General features: G+C 41.7%; 1 protein-coding gene and 1 long non-coding RNA gene across 3 annotated transcripts in view; one reads left to right on the forward strand and one right to left on the reverse strand.

The window, feature by feature from the left end:
- RERG (RAS like estrogen regulated growth inhibitor) overlaps positions 1-19,936 on the reverse strand; it is a 91,154-nt gene that overhangs the window by 43,907 nt on the left and 27,311 nt on the right. The gene's annotated exons all lie outside the window — the stretch shown is intronic.
- LOC141728867 (uncharacterized) lies at positions 5,959-13,365 on the forward strand. Its single transcript, XR_012580135.1, has 4 exons — positions 5,959-6,082; positions 6,845-6,993; positions 10,374-10,520; positions 10,878-13,365. It is a non-coding gene; the product is annotated as an uncharacterized LOC141728867 (long non-coding RNA).

Consider the following 19,936-nt stretch of genomic DNA (forward strand, 5'->3'; position numbering starts at 1 on the left):
AATTCAACAGCTTGGTATCTTCAGAACTAAACACATGCATTTTGAGCTTTTTATTGACTTTTTCCCTTACTTATCCCAAAACTGGCTATTTATTCTACGGCTTATAAAGTGCCCCTAATATCCAAATATTCAGTGCTGTCTCCAGCACCTCTACCTCCTTAGCTGAAGGGTGACTCAGATATTACAGTGTAAGTAGTTATACATTCCTTTAAGGGATATTTAGAGAGATGCCTCAGCTACAGAGACTGTAACCAGATCTGAGTCTGTCTGAAAGGCTGCTTCTGTTTGGATCCAGTTGTTCTGGTTTATATCCACCCCCTAGGAATGTTTAGTTATCCTTTAATTGTAAATGATGTTATTCTTATGTGTACTTGCTGTACTTTCTTCTGCTGTGACATCTTAAGTTCTGCTCTCAAGGAATTAGGGGAGAAACCCCCAAAGCACTTAAATCAGTTTAATATACTGAAACATTTCAGCTTTTGCAAGCTGTGGGTTTTACTTTGCCATTGTGCTGACAGTGTCACTTAAAAAAGTCTTGTGGCAAATACCTGAACTCACCAGAACTTTAATAACAACTCAGAACAGCATCCCTGCTTCCAAAATTTCAGCAAACTACAAACTCTGACAACAGGGGCAGGGAATTTGAGATCCTCTCCTTGGAAAAGGCTCCTCTTAATTGTAATATCTCCTTTTAAGAGTATTTCTGATCTGAATTCTGTTGTTCCCATTGAATGACAGCAAGTTTGCTGTGGAATACTCCAGCGCTTCCATACAAAGGGAGCCTGGAGCAGTTCCATCCTAGGAGCTGCTTCCCAAGGGAGAATCCTGCACAACTTAGAAAGGATCTGTTAGAACTGAAAAACTAACAGATCAAGTGGAAAATATTTACATGGAAAATATTTACACTTGACTATATTTGCTCCCTAGACTTACATTTATACCTTATCAGCTTCAGGTGGAATTATTGCTTAGGTCTGCTGATACAGCATACATAAAATAATCTTTTGACAACACCTTCAGGGGTCTTGAAAACATTACTTAATTAAAACCAGCTAAGTAAATGTCAGCAGTAGCCTCCAAATCTTTAATGTTTTAAAAAAAAATCAGTTTAATAAAAACTCTCTACAACTACCTCTTCAGTGAAGGATGGTGAGTTAATCTAGTACTTTCTGAAAGGTTTAATGTAATAGTTTTATTATTCAGGAAAATGGGCAGGTTCAACCACTCCACATATTTAGGCAGAGATCAAATGCAGATGAAAGCTCCCACTTCAACCTTATTGACGTTTAATGAGACAATTTTACAGAGCTGCTGTTCCTTCTCTTATCAGCAGCCTCCTAAATCTCCTGGATTGTTAATGGCTTCTGTGAAGCAAATCAGATCAGCATCTGGTGTCTTGTAAAAACCAGTGCAGCAACATGTGCTGATGCCTGAACCAAATCTGATTTTGAGGTCTGAACTACACAGAAATTTCCTAGTCAAACAGCTGCAAAGATTTTGTTGCCCTTTTTATCTTTACTCCCCTCATCAGTTTAGTTGGAACCCACGTATCTTGCTCACATTTTGCCTTGAGGAGCAGCCTGGAGTGAGGAATATCCTGGGATGTGGCTGCTGCCCTGGAGCTGCAGGCCTTTCTTCACCTTTGGCGTTCCCTCCCTGAGTTTTTCTCATTCCAAACCCTGATGGATGTGCCCTCAGCAGGGCCAGGAGTGTCTGGAGATGCACCCCAGCATTCCCCATGGCCAGCTGCTGGCCTGCCTCAGAGGAAGATTCTCATCTTCCTCATCTCATGAGGAGGTCACTGTGCATCCTCATGCTCTGGGCAGGCCTGCAGTGGAACCCTGCTCAGCCCAGGGTATTTTTCCTGCTGCTCAGGACACAGAAATCAGCTGTGTGTGTCCCCTGAGCACTGCAGATGTGCAGACAGGCTGCTGCATGCAGTGCTGCATGCCAGCCACAGCTGCAGTGCACTGGGAGCATCCTGTGCTGCAGCCTCTAGCTGAGGGACACTAGTGAGGGATGGATTGCTGTGGCCATCAAAAAAACTGCCTTAATCAATGGGGGAATGAATATTCCTATTTAGGATTTATGACACAAGTTGGAGGGGAAAGGGAAAAGGAAAGGAAAATGGAATGGAATGGAAATGAAAATGGAAAGGAATGGAATATGGAAACGAATGGAATGGGAAAAGGGAAAGGGAAAGGGAAAGGGAAAGGGAAGGAAAGGGAAGGAAAGGAAAGGGAAGGAAAGGGAAGGAAAGGGAAGGAAAGGAAAGGAAAGGAAAGGAAAGGAAAGGAAAGGAAAGGAAAGGAAAGGAAAGGAAAGGAAAGGAAAGGAAAGGAAAGGAAAGGAAAGGAAAGGAAAGGAAAGGAAAGGAAAGGAAAGGAAAGGAAAGGCTCTTCTCACTTGTGCTAACAACTCAGCTGGGTTCTGTTTGGAATGGGCTGTGGGGAATGAGGGGAGCTGAGAAACCTCCCACAGCTGGATGGGGATGGACTGGATGCAGCAATTTGCTGTAGTATCAGTCCTGGGATAGGAGAGGAGGTAGAAACTGAAGGAGGTTTGTAAACAAAATAATAACAAGAGGAAAATTCAGCTTTAGGGGGGCTGAAACCATCTGTCGAATCAGCGAGCAGTCTGCTCTGAAAGAAAGGAGAAAATTGTTTCAGAAGAACTAGAGAAAAGTCCAGAGGTTCTGGCAATTGTGAATCATCCCCAAACTACTCTGGTTTGGATGGAGAGAGTTTTGCAGCCATAACTGAATTATCCCACCTGATTCTGGGCTGTGGGGCTGTGTTGGGAATATGGATGTGCAGATCTGACAGCATGCACATGGAGCAGGGACTGAGGTGCACCAAGGACTGTGTGCATAATTCAGAGTCTGAATAATTATCCTGGTGGAGCATTAACCTCCAGGATTGTGCTACAGAGCTATTTACTCTGCAGCTTGAAAGCTGCACAACAAAGTGGCAGCCCATGAGCAGAACTGTCTGCTTCCTCTGACAGCATTAATTGCAGCTCACACCATCCTGTGGAACAGAAGGCTCAGGACTTTGCCTTACAGGGCATCAGAGGAGCACTTCAGTCAATCTGAATATCAGGTGCATTGGTATCATTCCCCTGGTTTTCAGCTGACATTTCCAAAAAGAGAGTGATTTTCTTGAATTACAAATAGAAGAACTAATAAATTAGAGTAAATTGGGGTTAGAATGGGCATTTCAGGCATTCAGTTACAGGTGGAAGTCACAGCATATTTAGATTATCTGCTTGTCAGACCCGTGAGGATGAATGTGCCGTGGCAACTCCCCTTTGTGAATCCTTGCCATGTTCACGGTGGCCAAATCCTCACACACTTTCATCCATTCTTTTCCAGGAAAAGCCTGGAAAAAAAGGCTTGAAAACCCATAAGAATATCACTGTCTAGCTTGATTCAGTGCTCATCAGACAACACACAGGTGTTCAAGGTATGACAGTACTCCTAAAATACCTTATGCTTTATTTAATATACACTATTGTATATTAAAAATGCTATTACATAAATGGCAAATGGTGAGGCAATCTTTGTCTTCCCTTTTAACTTAAACCAGGGAATAATTTTGGACTGAAGAAGCAGCTCTGGCACTTCCTGATGTTTTTCATGTTCCTAATCTCTTTTATTTTCACTCTATCAAAGCAATCTGCTATTGATTTCTACAGTGCAATGTCTTCTTGAAGGATTCTACATATCTTTTAATCTAAAATAGAAAACAACTTATGCATGAGGCAATTTTGCTTTTAATACACTATTCACATAGAAGGCTAACACCTGCTAGGGCACTAAGGACATGAGGGATTAAGCTCAGAGACCAACCAAGCTATCTCCTAACCCTCTGTGCCTACATCTCCACACCTTTTGCATGTAAAAGCTTTATTTGCATGAAACATAATATAAATGTTTAAGTGCATAAAATGAATGCAACAACCTTTTTTTAATATTAGTCGTAATAGATACCCAATTCATATTCTTTGTTATTAATATGCTTGCTAAGTTGATACGAAAATAAATTCTAAGAATTTAGCATTCAGGCTGTCCATTATATCTTAATCTAATTACTTTGAGTCTACTGTACACTCTTTAGGTACATGATCATTTTTCCAGGACCCCAATACTTTTCTGTACTCTGTGGAGGGTGGAGAGCAGATTCTTGATAATGAAAAAGTTTCTGTGTATCAGAGATCAGGTTCATTGGTTGCAGAAGGTGGACACCACGCAATTTATTTCTGCACTGATTCTGTGAAGTTCCACATCAGAAAAATGGCCTCAATACCTTTGATGCCATGGAAGTGAATATGTTTAGTAAAAGGAAGGTCTTCCCACCTGAGAATCGCTTTTTTTTATGGATTACAAAGTTGCAGTGATAAATTTGTTGGTGATAAATTTGCCATCAAAAGCAGTCTTTACTGTAAATTGACTTTTGGTTAGCCATATTTTGTATTAAATATTCCTGTGTACAACCAAGTTCATATGATGAGATAAAATTAAAATCACAGTCAAACAGGCTTTCAGCAATGCTGTGCTTCACCTGAGCTCTCAACTCTGACTGCAGTCATCACCAGGGCATTCACAGGAATGAACACATTGGTTTTTTAGTTTTGCCCTGTTCCCCTTCATCTAATGAGCTTCCAAATGATACACTTCAATATTCAGATCCCACATTTCTTTAAAAAAAACAAAATTAAACACAGTGCCCCTAAAAAGAGAGTATAATTGCAAAACTCATCCAAATATCATGTTATGTGTGTACTTCTTGTTTAGTTTTACTATTATTATGAAGGCCTTTGGTGACTCAATAATGTAGCAATTTTGCAGACCTGATTAACATTGGGATCTTTGCCTTCAAGCTGTACTGGATAAATTGTCCTAAAAGATGCTTTACTCTGGGCATTTTTTTAAACTCAGGACTAAAGAATTATAATTCCCAGCACTACTGAAATAGCAAAATGTTTTTCAGTTTATCCCTTCAAAGTGGAAAAGAAGACATTATCAGAAGTCTTAACAAGTCAGATAAAACCCCCAAGTAAGATTTTACAGGCTTGAATAAATAATTTACCAAAATGTTGTGATTTCTCTTTAAAAGATATTAAAGACTAAATTTAGTGTCCATAAAAGGGATGAACCCAAAGATGTTAGTATTTTCCTCCTAAGGTTTTTGAGGGATGGGACTGTGATTTCCTTCATATTTGTTAACAGCAAGGAACCAGTTCTGAGCCCTTTATAGCATAAACAAAATAATGGTGACAATGCATAATGACTAGAAAGGGAGAAAGAATCACTCTAGATTTTATAGAATAAGACACACAAAATGCCTAAAGCGAACACAAAAAAGAATTTACATTAAAACCATAACACAATTATTCCTGATGAACACAAGAAAGCATTCTGTGGTTCTATACAGGAAAGGCAATAATAAATAAGAAACAGTAAATAGTAGAAGAGATGCTGTTCTCCTCACTGACTGTGAAATTCCTTTTCACAGTTGTTTGTTTCTTCACTGTGCTAGGAGGCTCCAAGAGGTAAAATATAATATGAATGATGATACATGTGCTTGGAGTCTGATAGTTCCTATTTTAAGTGTGCTCATTTAATACCTAATGGATGAAATTCTGCTTTCAGTTACACAGAAACCTGCATATGAATTTAATTGATTTCTTTGAAACCACTTTGACCTTGTTTCAACTAAAGGCTGGCCTAATATTGTTCTAACTGGATGGAAATGTGAAGATTTGATAGAATTTTTCTTTTAATTGGTCTGGTTTGTGGTGTATTTCAGTTTTGATATCTGTGTTTCTGGCATGGAACATATTCATAAGCTCAGCACTGAAATGATTCCTTTGTTAAAAAAATAGCAAATGATTGATGTTATTGAAGCAGATTCACGGTTGTTTTGGGTTTTGTTTTTGTTTGTTTCTCTTGACATAGGCAGGATTGTATCTGTGATTGTATCTGTGATTTTTCTGCACAAAATCCACTGTGTTCCTTCAGGCTATATAACCACTCTGAGGTTGATTTCCTCCTGGTGGAGTATTCCAGGACAAGGCAAAGGTACCATTTTTTTATTGTGCAATACATTGTGCACTTAATGCCTAGGATGTAAATTAAATATCTGTTATGACAAGGCCTCCCCAGTCCACAAGTGCAGGTCATGCTCAGACCCACCCTCTGACGTTCGTTTTTCAAAGGATGATTTAAATAACTCTATGCATATCAAAAGGATCTAGATCCTTAGCAAAAGGAATTCAGAGCCGGCAATGGTAATTTATTTTGAGCAATTAATCACTGCCCTGTCAATGCCAGCAGAGTTCAGCAGGAGTTTCATGGGTACAAAATTGGGCTTCATCTTATTTAAGCCCAAAGGATTGCTAACAGCAGTAAAAACTACAGTTCCACTCTGATAATTTAATCTCAAATTTGCACAGATTTTTTAAGCCTAGATTTAGTCTCTGCTCTCCTGCCTCAGATTTACAGTGAGATAAGCCAGTAAAATCAGAGCTGGCACTAAAGGGCCGTGGCAGAGCAGAGAACCTGGTCAGAGACCACCTCTTCCCATCTCACTGTCATTTGCTACTTCACAGTAACATGAGCAGCCAGCCTCTAAAAGTGATGAAATTTAGTGCAATAAGGGCTGGCAGAATGGTTTACCACCTCCAAGGTCTCCCAGCCACATTTTTAACCAGGGTATGTCACAAACTCAAGGCTAACTCAAACCCAAATGTTCCCAAAGTTGTCCCAGACCATTCCAGATTTTTCAACATTGTGCTGCAGTTGAGATATAAATCTCTGTATGCATTCATTTTTCCATGGAAGTCATTGAGGCTGGAAAATAGGAAGAATCAGACTTTCTCACCAGACTTCACATTCTCCTTGGCTCCTGCCAACTCCAAACTGACATGGGAGCAATCTATCCCGAGGAATTCTGCTGCCCCTGGTTCTGGCTGACATCAAGAAGTGTTGAGGTATGTGCAAAAAGTTAACATTTCCCCCCTCTGAATCTCAAGCAGCACACAAAGTTCAGATGCAGTCACAACCAGACGTCAGTTGTGAGTTCTCCATGTCCTTGCTGCAGATATTTCATTTCTAAAAGCAGCCTGTTAATGTCAAACATTTCCATTCTAGCATTCAGAGATTATGAGTTTATTGCAGCAGCTGTAATCTTCCTCTATTTCAAGGGAAATATATTAGGAGACATTTTAAATGCATTTTCCTCTATTAACATAAATCTTGGCATCTTGTGTAATAAAGTCAAATAACAGGGCATAAATTACACCAAAAGCCCTGAAACAATAAAGAAGTCCTAAAGGAAAAATCAAATAAAATTAAGATTTCAGATTTAAAATTTTTGTGTGGGAATGGAATTCCTCACACCAGGTAGTCCTTGTGTCACCAGCACAGAAAAACTGAGGTGCTACTAATGGGACACACAGCTTTTCACCAGAGGGCTTTAATTCCTGCAGCTCCACAGTGTGTGGAAAACATGAGGCTCCACTGTCTGGCTGCTTCTTGGTGGCTTCTGCAGAGTAAGTTCCATGGACACATTAGAAACAGGCTGAAATCCCCATTTCAAGTTGTTTTTTTTTTTGCTTATGGGTAACTATAGCCTAGGCTGCTCAGGGCAAATTCAACTTCAACAGCATGTACTCAACACCCTCAACATTGTCTAAACTCTGCAAGGATGATAGTGCAGCATGAGAAAAGAGAGATGGCAATTGATTCTTTCATTAATTCAGCATAATTCATAAATATTTTGGGTGATCTCTTCAATTAAAGTCCCTGGATTTACACTCCATATTTAGTTAGGTTGTTGTCGTGCCCTAATGGCAATTCAGGCTTGTTAGGGACTTATTTATGGAAACTTCCTCTCATTGCTGGGAGACTACAAATGATCTATTGTATGCTTGATTGTTTCAGATGCTCTGGTTTACATGACCCTTCTTCTAGCTGCATAGCTATATTCAACCTAGGCTGAGAAAATGCCATGAACATTATTTCAAGTAGAAGAAATTTCTGTGCAGCCTTAAGCCCACTCTTCGCCTTTTTTTGCTACCTCTTTGTTCACCCACTCTTTTTTTATTTGATGCCTATTTCTGTTTAAGACACTATCTGATGTTTCATTTATTCCAAATGAAAATAAGAAAGGAGGGAAATCAGAGGAGAGATAAAACTTAAGGAAACACTCTGTATGAGCTGAGGTCAGTGTAGTAAAGCCCTTGATACAGCAGCAAATCCAGCAACACTTTTTCTGCCAGGGAACAAATCTTTGTGTGCCTGTCAAAGTGCTCTGCCACTCCCCCAGAACTTTCTTGCGCTCTTAGAAAGCTGAAAACTAAAATGAAGGTAGAGTTTCTGGGGTTGTACACACCGTGTGCCTGAAAATGCTCTATTTTTGACTCCTATTATCTCTTTCTTTTGGCTTGTTCAAGTGTATTTTTAGTATTTGTTCCATGCATAACATTCAATAAGGAGCCAAGTTGGAATAAGGGCTGCATTCTGTAAGGGCTGAAGCTCCAGGTGACCATGCTGGCTTCTGCCAGGGGCTCCAGGAGGAGGTGAGGCAGGGGGGACATTGGATTTCCCTCCAAATATTAAACAGGAATCCTGCTGGAAGACCACACATGAGCAAGGTTTCCTGCAGCCCTTTACACCATCCGGGGTAAATAAAGGGGAGGCACTTGGGGCTTTTTGCTGGGCCAGGGAGCTGCAGCTTCACATGTAAAACCCAAAGGAGTTGAGCTCTGAACCCTTCTGCTCTCACAGCGCAAGCTGCACCCGCATCCCTGCTGGAAACAAGTGTGGGCAGTGATGCCACCCTGCAGGGGGATAGAATGTAAGAAAATAAAGATAGTGTACAAAGTGATCTTAGCCCTAAGGAGCTGCAGCTGGGCCAATTATCAGATTAGGAACAGGCCTGAGTTTAACAGGCCACAGCTGTAAGCAGTGAGAAGAAGAGTGCTATAAAAGAGTGGTTGGGAAGGGAACTGGAGTCAGCAATTACTTTGTGAAGAAGAAAGAGTCAGTGCTCTGAGGAGCTGCTCATGAGAAGCACCAACAAGGTATGAAACTTTTATGATAAGGAGACAACAGTATGGAACCTCTGCAATGAGGTGACAACACCGCCCCTGCCTCTCTCCTGAGCACCCTGTGACATTCTCCATTGGAGAATGCCACTTGTTGCTGCCTCAGTCTTAAGGAGCTCCAAGCAGAGTGGAGTGATTCCTACAGATGATACCTGGTTTTAAACACACTGGAATGATATTTTCCCTATTTGCCACAGGCTGATTTGACTCATGGTCACAGCTGCTGATTCATTATAACCCTCAAGTCCTTGCTGGACACAGTGATTGTCAGCCAGACAGCCCCCAGGCTGTGCTCATGCCATTAATATCTTCTGCCTGATTGCCACAATTTCCACTAGTCAATTTTGTATAAAAACCTTTTTCTAAAGGGAAGTCAAAGAATTTTTCTAAAGAGAAGTGAAAGAATCTTTTCCTTGAAAGAACAGTCATCTTACACCACATCTCCAATGCACCAGGATAATTCTGAATTCTTACACTGTTCTCTGAACACTTCTTGTCCACCCCAGCATAATATCACATGTATGTTTTCCAACCCATAATGAAAATTATCAATTATTATGCTGCCCTGTGTCTTTCAGAGCTCAAGGATTAACAAAGGGTATTTGCATCCTGAGCCATTGTCTCTCTGCCCCTGTCTCTCTTCTCTGCCCAGTTCTTCTCCTGAACCATTTTCTCTTTGATACTTCCCTGAGAAAGCAGTTTTCCCATAAATAGTTCCTGACTGAACTGGGAAGACTGGCTCTTTAATTATTCACTCAAGGCTGAGTGCTTCAATTCTCAAAAAACAATTCTTGATCCCACTGCAAAGCACCAAGATACTGAAACTCGCTTCAGAATAAATGGAAAAATTGTTGCAAGTTTCTTTGGTACTTCAGGTTAAAATCCAGCTGTGATTTGACGTTTGAAGTTTAGACAACTTCCGCTTTTTCATTCTTCTGAGCATCTTGGTGCACGATGCACTCAGTTGTGTCTAGCACCCAGCCTAGCTATTTCGTATTTTTATTTATCTGCCTCTTCTGACCACAAAAACAAGCCTGGCCAACATCCCCAGCAAAGGCTGGGTCAAGCTGACTATAATAAGCAAACCTAACAAAGTTAATGCAAATAAGATTTGCAGAGTCTATTACACTGAGTACCTTAGTGAGTGGTTCAAACTTGCTGGGAATGTGCACTGGGCTAAACCAGAACCAGAAATTATCCTTGGACCCCCCTTGAGCCTGAAAAGTTAATTTCTAACTTCTGTTATTTTTTTTCTATTCCAGTGAAAGCTTTTGCTTTGAAACTTGGAGTCACACTCTGATCCCTGCTTTTATTACTAAGCAAGAAATTTATGACTCTTGGATATAAGGATGAGATGAAAATGTAACCAAACCCATTATAAAGACTCAAAAACATAAATATGAAATACAGTAAGTATTTTCTCTTTTTTTCCTAAGTTACAAGGCGAGTTCCATCAGTTTGTGAAGAAATCCCTTCATTTGAGATGAAATATAGGTCATGATTTCTGAGTCCTTGGGCTTTGGCAGCATGAATTTTGGCCTGTAGCTCAAAGTGGAGCTGGCCATCTGCACTTTGGGAATCCATTACTGTTGTCACAATCACACAGGGTATTATAGCAACTGCCCAAAGCAAAACAAAACCAAAGCAAAATACTTCAAGATACTATGGTCATTATAACCATCTGCCTATCTATTTATAAACCAGTTTGCTGAGGTGCTGCACTCATTCTGGAGGCAATAACTTGCCACTCCTGTTTATTTTTGCAGGTGTCCTTGAACCACGTTTAAAAAAAGCAAAACCAGCACAGGGTTGAGAAGGGGAGAACTTGTTTGCTGCACTGGGTGAAACAGTAGGTCCTTTTCTCAGAGCCTGAAAAACAATACATCAACTGCAGTGAAGAATTTCTGGAGTTGGTTCAATTCATTTGACACTTTGGGGAATACTAACTGGGCATTCAATAGTTCAGCACTGTGGGAGTGGGGTAAACCAATCCAGGAAAGCCATTGGCCATGGGGAAAGAAATTTCCTCTCTCAAACTTATTGTTCCTGTGTGTCAAAGGTGGTCCCAAGGGATTCTACTTGTTGCTGACACATTCAAGAAATCATTTAATTTTCCCACCTCCTTTTTTTAAAAAAAAATTACTTATTTTTTTAAACTGGCAGAAGCAGGCAAGAGAGTTAAGTATCCCAAAGGCAGAAGAGAAATCTTATGAAGGAAATGTTGGGAAGAGAGGCAAGATAGCTAACAAATGACAAAAGTGCCAGACCTGCTTGTTTCCACTGCCCTTGGAATGCTGGGCTGTCCATGTATGTATGTGTGAACAAATAATTAATGCATCTGCAAAAAGATTATTTACATGACTGCTCTCTCTGCTGACTGGAAATAGAGCAGCTCTCTTGAACACATCAGAATTCTGCCTTTGTGGTAGCTGAGCTCACCACAAAACTGAGATAGAAGGTCCTTGGAACATGAAGCTGTGAGATAAATGTTGCTAACCTGCTGCAGGATGTGCCAGATGCAGCCCTGCTCTCCAGATGTGCTTGAGAAGCCATCAGAAATGAAAGAATCCAGGAAAAGCAAGACCCTGTCACTACAGAACACGAAACAACATGAGTGCATCCCGCTGCTCTCAAGGTGAAGAAAAGAGAAGTTTATTTTCTGACTCCAACATTTATTGTTTTCCAAAACGGACAGTGGATTGGAGGGTGAAAGTGCCACCTCTCCAATGACATTGGACAAGCCAACAGTCCATCAAATTTCTCCTCCTCCATAAAAGAATGCAAAATAGTAAGTTATTTACAGAAAGTGTGTGAGAAAGTTTGCTACGAGAATGTAAACATCAGAAGGCTTAGAAAATCTTAAAAAATCAGGGTGACAAGACCCTTTCTATTTCTCCTCCAAACCAGAGTTATCTGGCTGTCCCTGAGGGGAACAGTGAAGTCCCTTGACAGTGACAAACACTTTTCACAAAGCAGGAGTTACACCAGTGAGCATGCAGAACATCAGGCATCTCCTAAATGCATTTGTTTTCCTTTCATACAGTCAAAAAGGAAAACACACAATTATCACATTTGCATAATTCCTTTACAAAACTAGTCTCTCAGCAGTTTGAAAGACATTGCTTCATCTCCTTCTCATTTCCTGCAGGGATATTATTGTCATCTGGAAAATTCAAGTCCACCTGACAACAAATTTTCTGGTTGAAACTAATAGCAACACAGCAACAGCTTTCAAACATTCTTTGCACTGCTTGGTTAGGAAGCCAGGATTAAAGATATACTGTGTTTCTCTGCTTCACTAAAAGCCTGCACTTCAATGTTTTAAAGCTTCTAAAATTGTGTGCCAATAGTATCATATCTGTCACTGGCAACAGTGTTCACTCTGCCAGTGGCAGAATTCAGCTATGGAGAACTTACTGTGGTTTTCCTCCTGTTGTGGCAGATCCACAGTAGGCCATAATTTCTCACATACTAGGTATTTTCCCTGAAATTTCAACACATGCAAATCTTCCTCACTTCTTTGCAAAGTTTAGCAGTCCTGTCAACACCGTTACCCCAGGATCTCACATTAATTAATTTATCCTCACAGCACTCCTTTGTTAGATGCCAGATTTTTCAGAGAGCTCAGACTCAAATTTTTGAGTGCTCAACACCTAAATTGGAGCCAGATTTTCCCGAAAAACCAAGTTCTCTTTTGGTTTCTTAAAGAAGGTGCAAATTTTTCAAAGTTTCCACCAACCCTAGCAGCAGTGCCTGCTGCCCAGATTGTGTGAGAAGCTGAGGACTCAGTGTGCTAAACTTCTTCCCCACCTATGAACATTTTGGTGCCTGAAGGGGAGGTGAGTTCCTTGTGAAGTCTGGCTGTCAGAATGGGAGGCTGAGCTCTTTGTGAAAACCTGGAGCTCTATTGTAAGGTTATCACTGCTTTGCAAGAGACAAAGTGACAGCTCAGAGCGAGGGCCCGGAGCCACGGAACATTTGTGGAACAGGTGGAAATGAGATCAGCGCCCAGGCTGTCAAACCACCCATTTCTGTCCACGGAGCTGGGCTGCAGTGGGGCTGGCGTGTGACAGAGTGTTCAGCACAGAGAGAGCTGTGTGTCACAGGCTGTGACGTGGGCACAGGCAGGAACACGAGCTCAGCAGCATCCTGGTGATGACAGAGCTGCTGCATGAGGCACAGGCAGCGAGGCAGAGTGAGGCAAGTTCCTGGAAAGCCACAAGATAATGCTCTGCTCTCCTCCTACTTGGTGGAACTGAGAAATACAGATGTACTATCTGTGCGTACGTCTCAGAATTAAAGCAATCTACAAAGGAAAAAAGTGGTTTCTGGGTCATTTTTGTTTAGTTGTTTTCTTTTTTGGTTTTTTTTTTTTGGTTTTTCTTTTGTTTTGGTTTGGTATTTTCCCTGCACAAATTACTGTCTTTTACTGTCTCTGGCTTACAGCTTGAACACACTGCCCTGTGATACAGATTCATCCACGGCAACTCTGTGAGCCCATGAACTCACCAAAGGCTCCTGCTCAGCACAGCCCCAAGGAAGAGAGAAGCCCACAGGTCAGAATGAGCAGGCAAGCACAGATATGCACTGCTGAATGGCACAGGGGAAGAGAGCAAGAGTGGGAAATAGAAAAACCTCATTAACACTGTCCACTCATCAGGTTACCCCGTCTTTGTTTTGGACTGTGCTAAGCAGCTCCTTCTGAGACAAATTGGGCTCTGGGGAGAACTCAGGGCTAAGAACCAGTCTTTAAAGTCAATTTTGTGTAGCAGCAGAGGCAGAGCCACTAAGCCTTGCCAACAGAAAAGTTTAATTACCCTGAGCAGGCACACATCTCAGCTGTTGCACTTCTCCTTCCTGAGTGACCATTTTCAGTGCTCACACTGTGAGATCGGAACTTTTTCACAGGGAGCAGCCACACCAAAGGCTGAGGACCCACCACAGCCATGTCCAAAGCAATCCTTGTGGTGGCACAGGAGTTTAGCTCAAAGGAGCCAAACAAAAACTTACTGTACAAAAAAACCTTACTTTTCAGATACAGAATCCTCCCCCACTTCAAGACTGTAGGCAGAGCTAATTTTCAAGCATTCCTACTTAAGCTCTGATGACTGTTAGACACCACATTTTTTACTTCTAACAAAAGTGTCTCAATTTTTAAGGGTCAGGAGCAAAAGTTACAGTCACAGATGTGCTGATCACCAACAGTGCATGTAGAGAGTGGTGGTTGGTTGCTCATCCTCTGTAAATGCAGCTGAAGCAAGTTTCAAGGTGGGATTCTCAAGCCCAAGGTACTTTCACAGTTTCCTATTATCTCTCATTTTCCCAGTCATGTAAGCAGCTCCTTGTCCACTCCCTCCTTCCATACAATATCTTAATTTTTAAAATTATTTCCATCCAGGCTGTGTTAATGTGACAGATGGGAGTTCTCTGTCAGCTCCCTCCTGGTGAAACATTTATAAGGAGTTGTGTGGCTTCAGAAGGCAACATCATAGAAAATTGGGAGGTGGAGGGTGTCGAGGGAGAAGCTTTCCTATTTTAATTTTAAGCAGTAGGAGCATGAGTAGAGTGAGTCACAGCTCTTCAAATATGAATCCCAAAGCAGATAACAAAATGGGAAGAGGAGAAATATAGATCAGGCAGACAGAGCAAACAATGCTGTAAATCCCTCTAGACCTGGGTGGCAATTTGCTTGCAAAACACCCAGGGAATGGGCTGAGGTGCCACCCATGGCTGTTTTAGCCACAGGGGAAGGTGAATCATTGCAGGTGACTTCAGACATGAGTGGAGCTGTGGTGATGGGCTGCAGGATGGCCAAGGGGCCACAGTTTGTGTTCCCAGTCCTGCAGGGAGGGAGAATGGAGGGTGTGCAATGCCTAGGCGGAGCTGCCTTTTCCAGAGCCAGCTGGGATGTTTACCCAGCCTAGAAAGAAGGAACAGTGATTAATTATCCAGCCTAGAAAGAGGGAACAGTGATTAATTACCCAGAAATTAATTACCTAGAATGAGAGAAGAGTGATTAATTACCCAGCCTAGAAAGAGGGAACTGTGATTAATTACCCAGCCTAGAAAGAGGGAACAGTCATTATCCGGTCTAGAAAGAGGGAACAGTGATTACCCAGCCTAGAAGGAGGGAACAGTGATTGCCATCACACAGAACATGAAGGGTGGGTGGGGAAGATATTTCCAGTTTTGTCCCCACACCCCCTCCTGGCAGTATCAGTACCATGAATGCTCCTAAAATGTGATGGTTTCCCAGCAACAGGGCTGGAATAACACCTCATGGATGAGTGGAACCTGTGCAACACTCACAATCATCCTGAGGGTTAATTTTGTCAATCAGGGAATACCACTGATGTTTTTCCCAATCAAAAGGAGGGAACAGATGTGTGTTTTTTCCTGAAGTCCTTATTTATTTGTTTTGGCCAACAGCAGGTTCCATTTGCTCTCCTGGATGGCTTCAGCACAACATCAGCCTGGATCACCTGCATGGCACAGCAGGGTTTAGCTCATGAAGAGGATAATTATCTTTATGATAACTAGCTCATGAAGAGATAGTTATCTTCATGGTGGTATTTTAGAGACCCAGACCTCTCTTCGTTGCTATGTCCAACACACCTTTAATCTGGTCTTTATTTTGCCTCTGCCAGATTGCACAGTTAGACAGCAGGGCATGCTTTCCTGTTTGCTTAGCTGGTGCCATTGCACTTCAATGTTTACTAGCATGGTTGAGGAAAAAATCAAGAAGGGTTTGGTTTGGGGTTTTTTTACTATTTTTTTTTTCCATTAGCATTTGTTTATTTGTCAAAGTGGAAACGTTTTGAAGACATGGTTTGGTTTTGACAGTTTTTCTTCACAACCCAGGAAGTTTTGGGATCAGTCAGCACAAAGGCTGGGTTTCTTAGGGCTCTTGGCATTGCACTGCCTGTGGGGAAGAGAGCCAAGATGTCTGCTTCAGTGCCCTAGTCCCATGTCTTTTTATAGAGGATTTAAAAACATGTCTCTTGTCAGAATATTACCAAAATTCAAACCATCTAAATTTTCTCTTAAGCAGAACCACCTTTCAATGCACAACTGCAATATCTATGCACTTAGTACCATTGCCAGAGGCACAAAAGTGCAAAGCAGGGCTATTTGGAATATTATCCAGCACCTACTTGTATTACAAACAATAATGCAGTGTCCTGCTAGAGCACACGTGGAACAGAAGTTCTCCTCTTGTTGATTCATTGCCCCCAGATGACAAAGTCTGACTGGAAACGAATGCACCTTGCTGAATCTGGGACAGATTCCAGATGCTTCTCACTGGCCTTTCTCATCCAAATGCTCCTCAAACTTTTAGCAGCCATGATATTTTTAGACCTCTCCAGCATCTTGTGTCTAGGGGCTTTGTGGCAAGGCTGGGAGGTGGAGGAAACACAGCAAGCCCCTGTTCCATAAATGAGAGGGCTGGAAGCAGGAGGCTGCCAAAGATCACAGAGCAGAGCCAGGAGAGCAGGACAGATGGCCACCCTTGCAGGAGAGAGGAGCTCTGTTATTCCTGGCACACCCAGGCACCTCCATCCTGCCAGCCTCCCAACTCTGGAAGCTGGGATGGCTGCAGGAGCCCAGCATTTTCTGTCCAGAAAAGTCACAGCTACTTTGTGCTATAAAAAAGAATCCATGCTTTCCCCCCAGGCCGGGTACATTTCAGGAGAAAGTGATACAACTTGCTCTGAGTGGCAAGTGTGAAATCCTGGGAGCCAGTGCAGAACCCTGCTGGGAGCAGAGCTCCACATCCCTCTGTGCTCCTGCTGTGCCCCACAGGGATTTAGGGACTAAATATTTCATTTCTCCTGCAGAAAGGACTCTGGTGTTCTCTCAGGAGCTTGAATATTGTGCAATGGCTTCATCTCACAGGGTGCAGAGAACTTCAGCATCCTGGGCTGTTACAGCATTTTGAGCACCAGTGAACACACTGCCTGCATAGCATCTGTTACATGGCCTGCAAGCACTCAATTCCAGAAAGAAGAGCAGCTGTAGTAAAGTAAAAGCTGTAGTAAATACACAGCATATAGCTGCACACTACATTAGAAGTGTTATGGAAAGCAAATGAGGCACATCCATTTCTTCCACAGCCTCCTGCCACCTGCACCCCAAAGAGTGGCCCAGTTTCACTGCAGAACTTTCTCTCAAATTGCTGAGGCTGCACCTGCTTACTCAGTGCTGGTAAATTTGACTTACAAGCACAAAATTACTCTGGCATCTCCAGGTCTGTTTTCACTGCAGCTCACGGGCCATGAATAATTAACTACAGCTCTGCCACTGAGGCATCTGCCTTGGCATGGAAATCCAGGGCTGGGGCTGCAGCTGAATTCAGCACTTCAGAATAACTTCAAATTAAGTCTTCCTCTTTGGTTCACTTTGGGAATATGACAAGTGACGAAGAACTGCACCTAGACTTATCCTTTGTTGCTTCCTGCATTACAAATATGAATCAGTGTGGGGATGTCAAGCAGCACCTGCTTGTTTGTCTGGATGTATTTTACTCCAGAGCTATTTTCTAGGCATTATTCTGCTCTGGGAGGTAATCTTTGGTACTTGGTACACTCATGGTAATCTTTGCTCTTGGTCTGTGTTTGCACAGCACCTAACACAACCTGAAGTGCTACAGCCATGGAAGGAACTCACTCTGGGAGGAGCAACACTGAGCGAGTCCAGGTGTTTTTACAGATGTTGCTCCCAAGATTAAGCTCAGATGTCCAAAGAGGAGAGCTTACAATGGCCAATTTCTACAGCCAGCGCTTTACATGCACTGTCAGGACACAATATGCTTCAGGTAACTTTATCTATTTGTCAAATTTGGATGTAGCTTGGTCAACAAATAATTAAAATAAGAGACATATGGCTAAATAGAGCAAGATGGAATGATGGAGCGAAAAATGAAGTTTCCTTAGGAAACCAGGACCACAAAAACAACAGTGAAATGGAACTTTTGGATTCACATATTTTCTTATTCCACATTTTTTTTGGTGACAGTTCACACTTTTCCGTAAGTACCTCCCGTTATTGCTTTTCCCTTGCCAATTAGATTTGTGCTTCTTGTATAATTAAATCTGAACCTCCCAATTTCTCAGAGATAGAATTATAGTATAAAAAATAGTGGACTACAGGAAGCTAATGTGAGGTTAGAAGAGTAAACACAAAGCACATTTAAAATACTTCCTCAGTAACATATACCATGGCAGTACAGATGAATATTCCCATCTCAAATCAGATCTATTTCAGTCTTAGCAAACTCTGCTTAAACATTGTTGTGGGGTTTTTTTCCCTCTACAGTCCAGTTTAAGCAGAAGCAAATAGTCACAAAAATCTCATTATAAAATGTATTTCTGCAAGACTTCCAAACTATTTTAGGAGGTTCTGAAACCTTAGAGAAATACAATCAAAACAGATTTTTTGTGTTCCTTCCTAACCAAGTTATGTGAAAGTTTGACATACCATTCTAACAGCAAGATCTCTTACACAAGAGAATAGTTTTATAACAAGATGGTTGCAAAACAGCTCCTTTTTATTTCTTTAGTTTTGAAGAAAAAACCTGAGATTTATAAGTGATCTCCTTCCACAGCATTTCAAAAGGTGAAATATGCTTGTGGAACAGTATTGTGGCCTTGGTTCAGCACAATTCCTGGTGTAAGGATACAGGACAAAAACATTGCACAGGATATTTGTTGACCCTTTGTACAAGGCTGTACACTGAGATACAAATCTAATTTTAAAAAAAGCCATAGTGATGGGAAGACTACTTCATCTCCATCCTGGAAATGTTCCATCATTCCCATCTGCACAAAGGGAAAACAGGAATAAAACCATGAGGATTTATGAAAAACTGAAGCTGAATACTGGCAAGTTTTCAATATATACTTCTCAAATCTGCAGCCCCCTGGGAATTCTGTGTGATAGGTTGATAGTGCCCATGTCCTGATGTAACTTGTGGAGCGTTGTAAAGAAAGGATTCCTCTTTACTCTGATGGAGTGCACAGATTGATAAACTCTCCCAATAAACTCTCCTTCAGCTATTAAGAGCTGAAATATTGTGCTTTTGCTGGATAACTCATAAGTTACTCAGACATAAACATCACATCATTAGCAAGGCCAGATTCAAATGTAGCTGTAAATCATGAAAATAAAGCTTTTACTTATAGATCATGGCTTGTAATTTTGAAAATTTATGCTCAAACAATTTTCCTCATCAAGAGTGAGTAATTAAACCATAGCTTTAAAAACTGTATTTCAGCACCACAGTAACTTCAGGGCTTGCTGATTTCCTTGGGATGTAGGAATGTACTCTGGGCTGACCATTCAGGTATAATATTCTCCATTTCAGTAGCTGAAAACAGGCTGCTGCACATGTCAGAATTATTCATACTGTCTAAAAGTCTCTCCCAAATTGTTCCACGCTCAGTTTTGCTGGTGTTTCACTCTTTTAATGGGCTTAGATTGTGAAGTGTGGTGCATGTTTATAGAACGGTGTCTTCTCTGTCCATCAGCTTCATTCCAGAGCGATGTGCCAAGCAGAGAGAGCAGCCAGGGAGCTTTGCTGAGAGCTCTGCCCCCGTCTGCCCTGTTACTCGCACCAGTGGCCCCAGGGCAGCTGCTTCTCCACCACCCTCTCACAGGGCAAAGCCCTGATGGGACATGGAGAAGGGAATTCCCTGATGGGGAACCTGTTGGATTGCACAGAGACTCCAGCCCTTGTGTTTTGCCCACAGAAGATTGTGGACTTTGGGTTTCTCTATGGATGTAGGAATCAGTGGTGGTGTAGAATTTTTTTTAGATGACGGTTTAA

The sequence above is a fragment of the Zonotrichia albicollis genome, chromosome 4, assembly GCF_047830755.1.
Source record: "Zonotrichia albicollis isolate bZonAlb1 chromosome 4, bZonAlb1.hap1, whole genome shotgun sequence".
Classification (NCBI taxonomy): domain Eukaryota; kingdom Metazoa; phylum Chordata; class Aves; order Passeriformes; family Passerellidae; genus Zonotrichia; species Zonotrichia albicollis.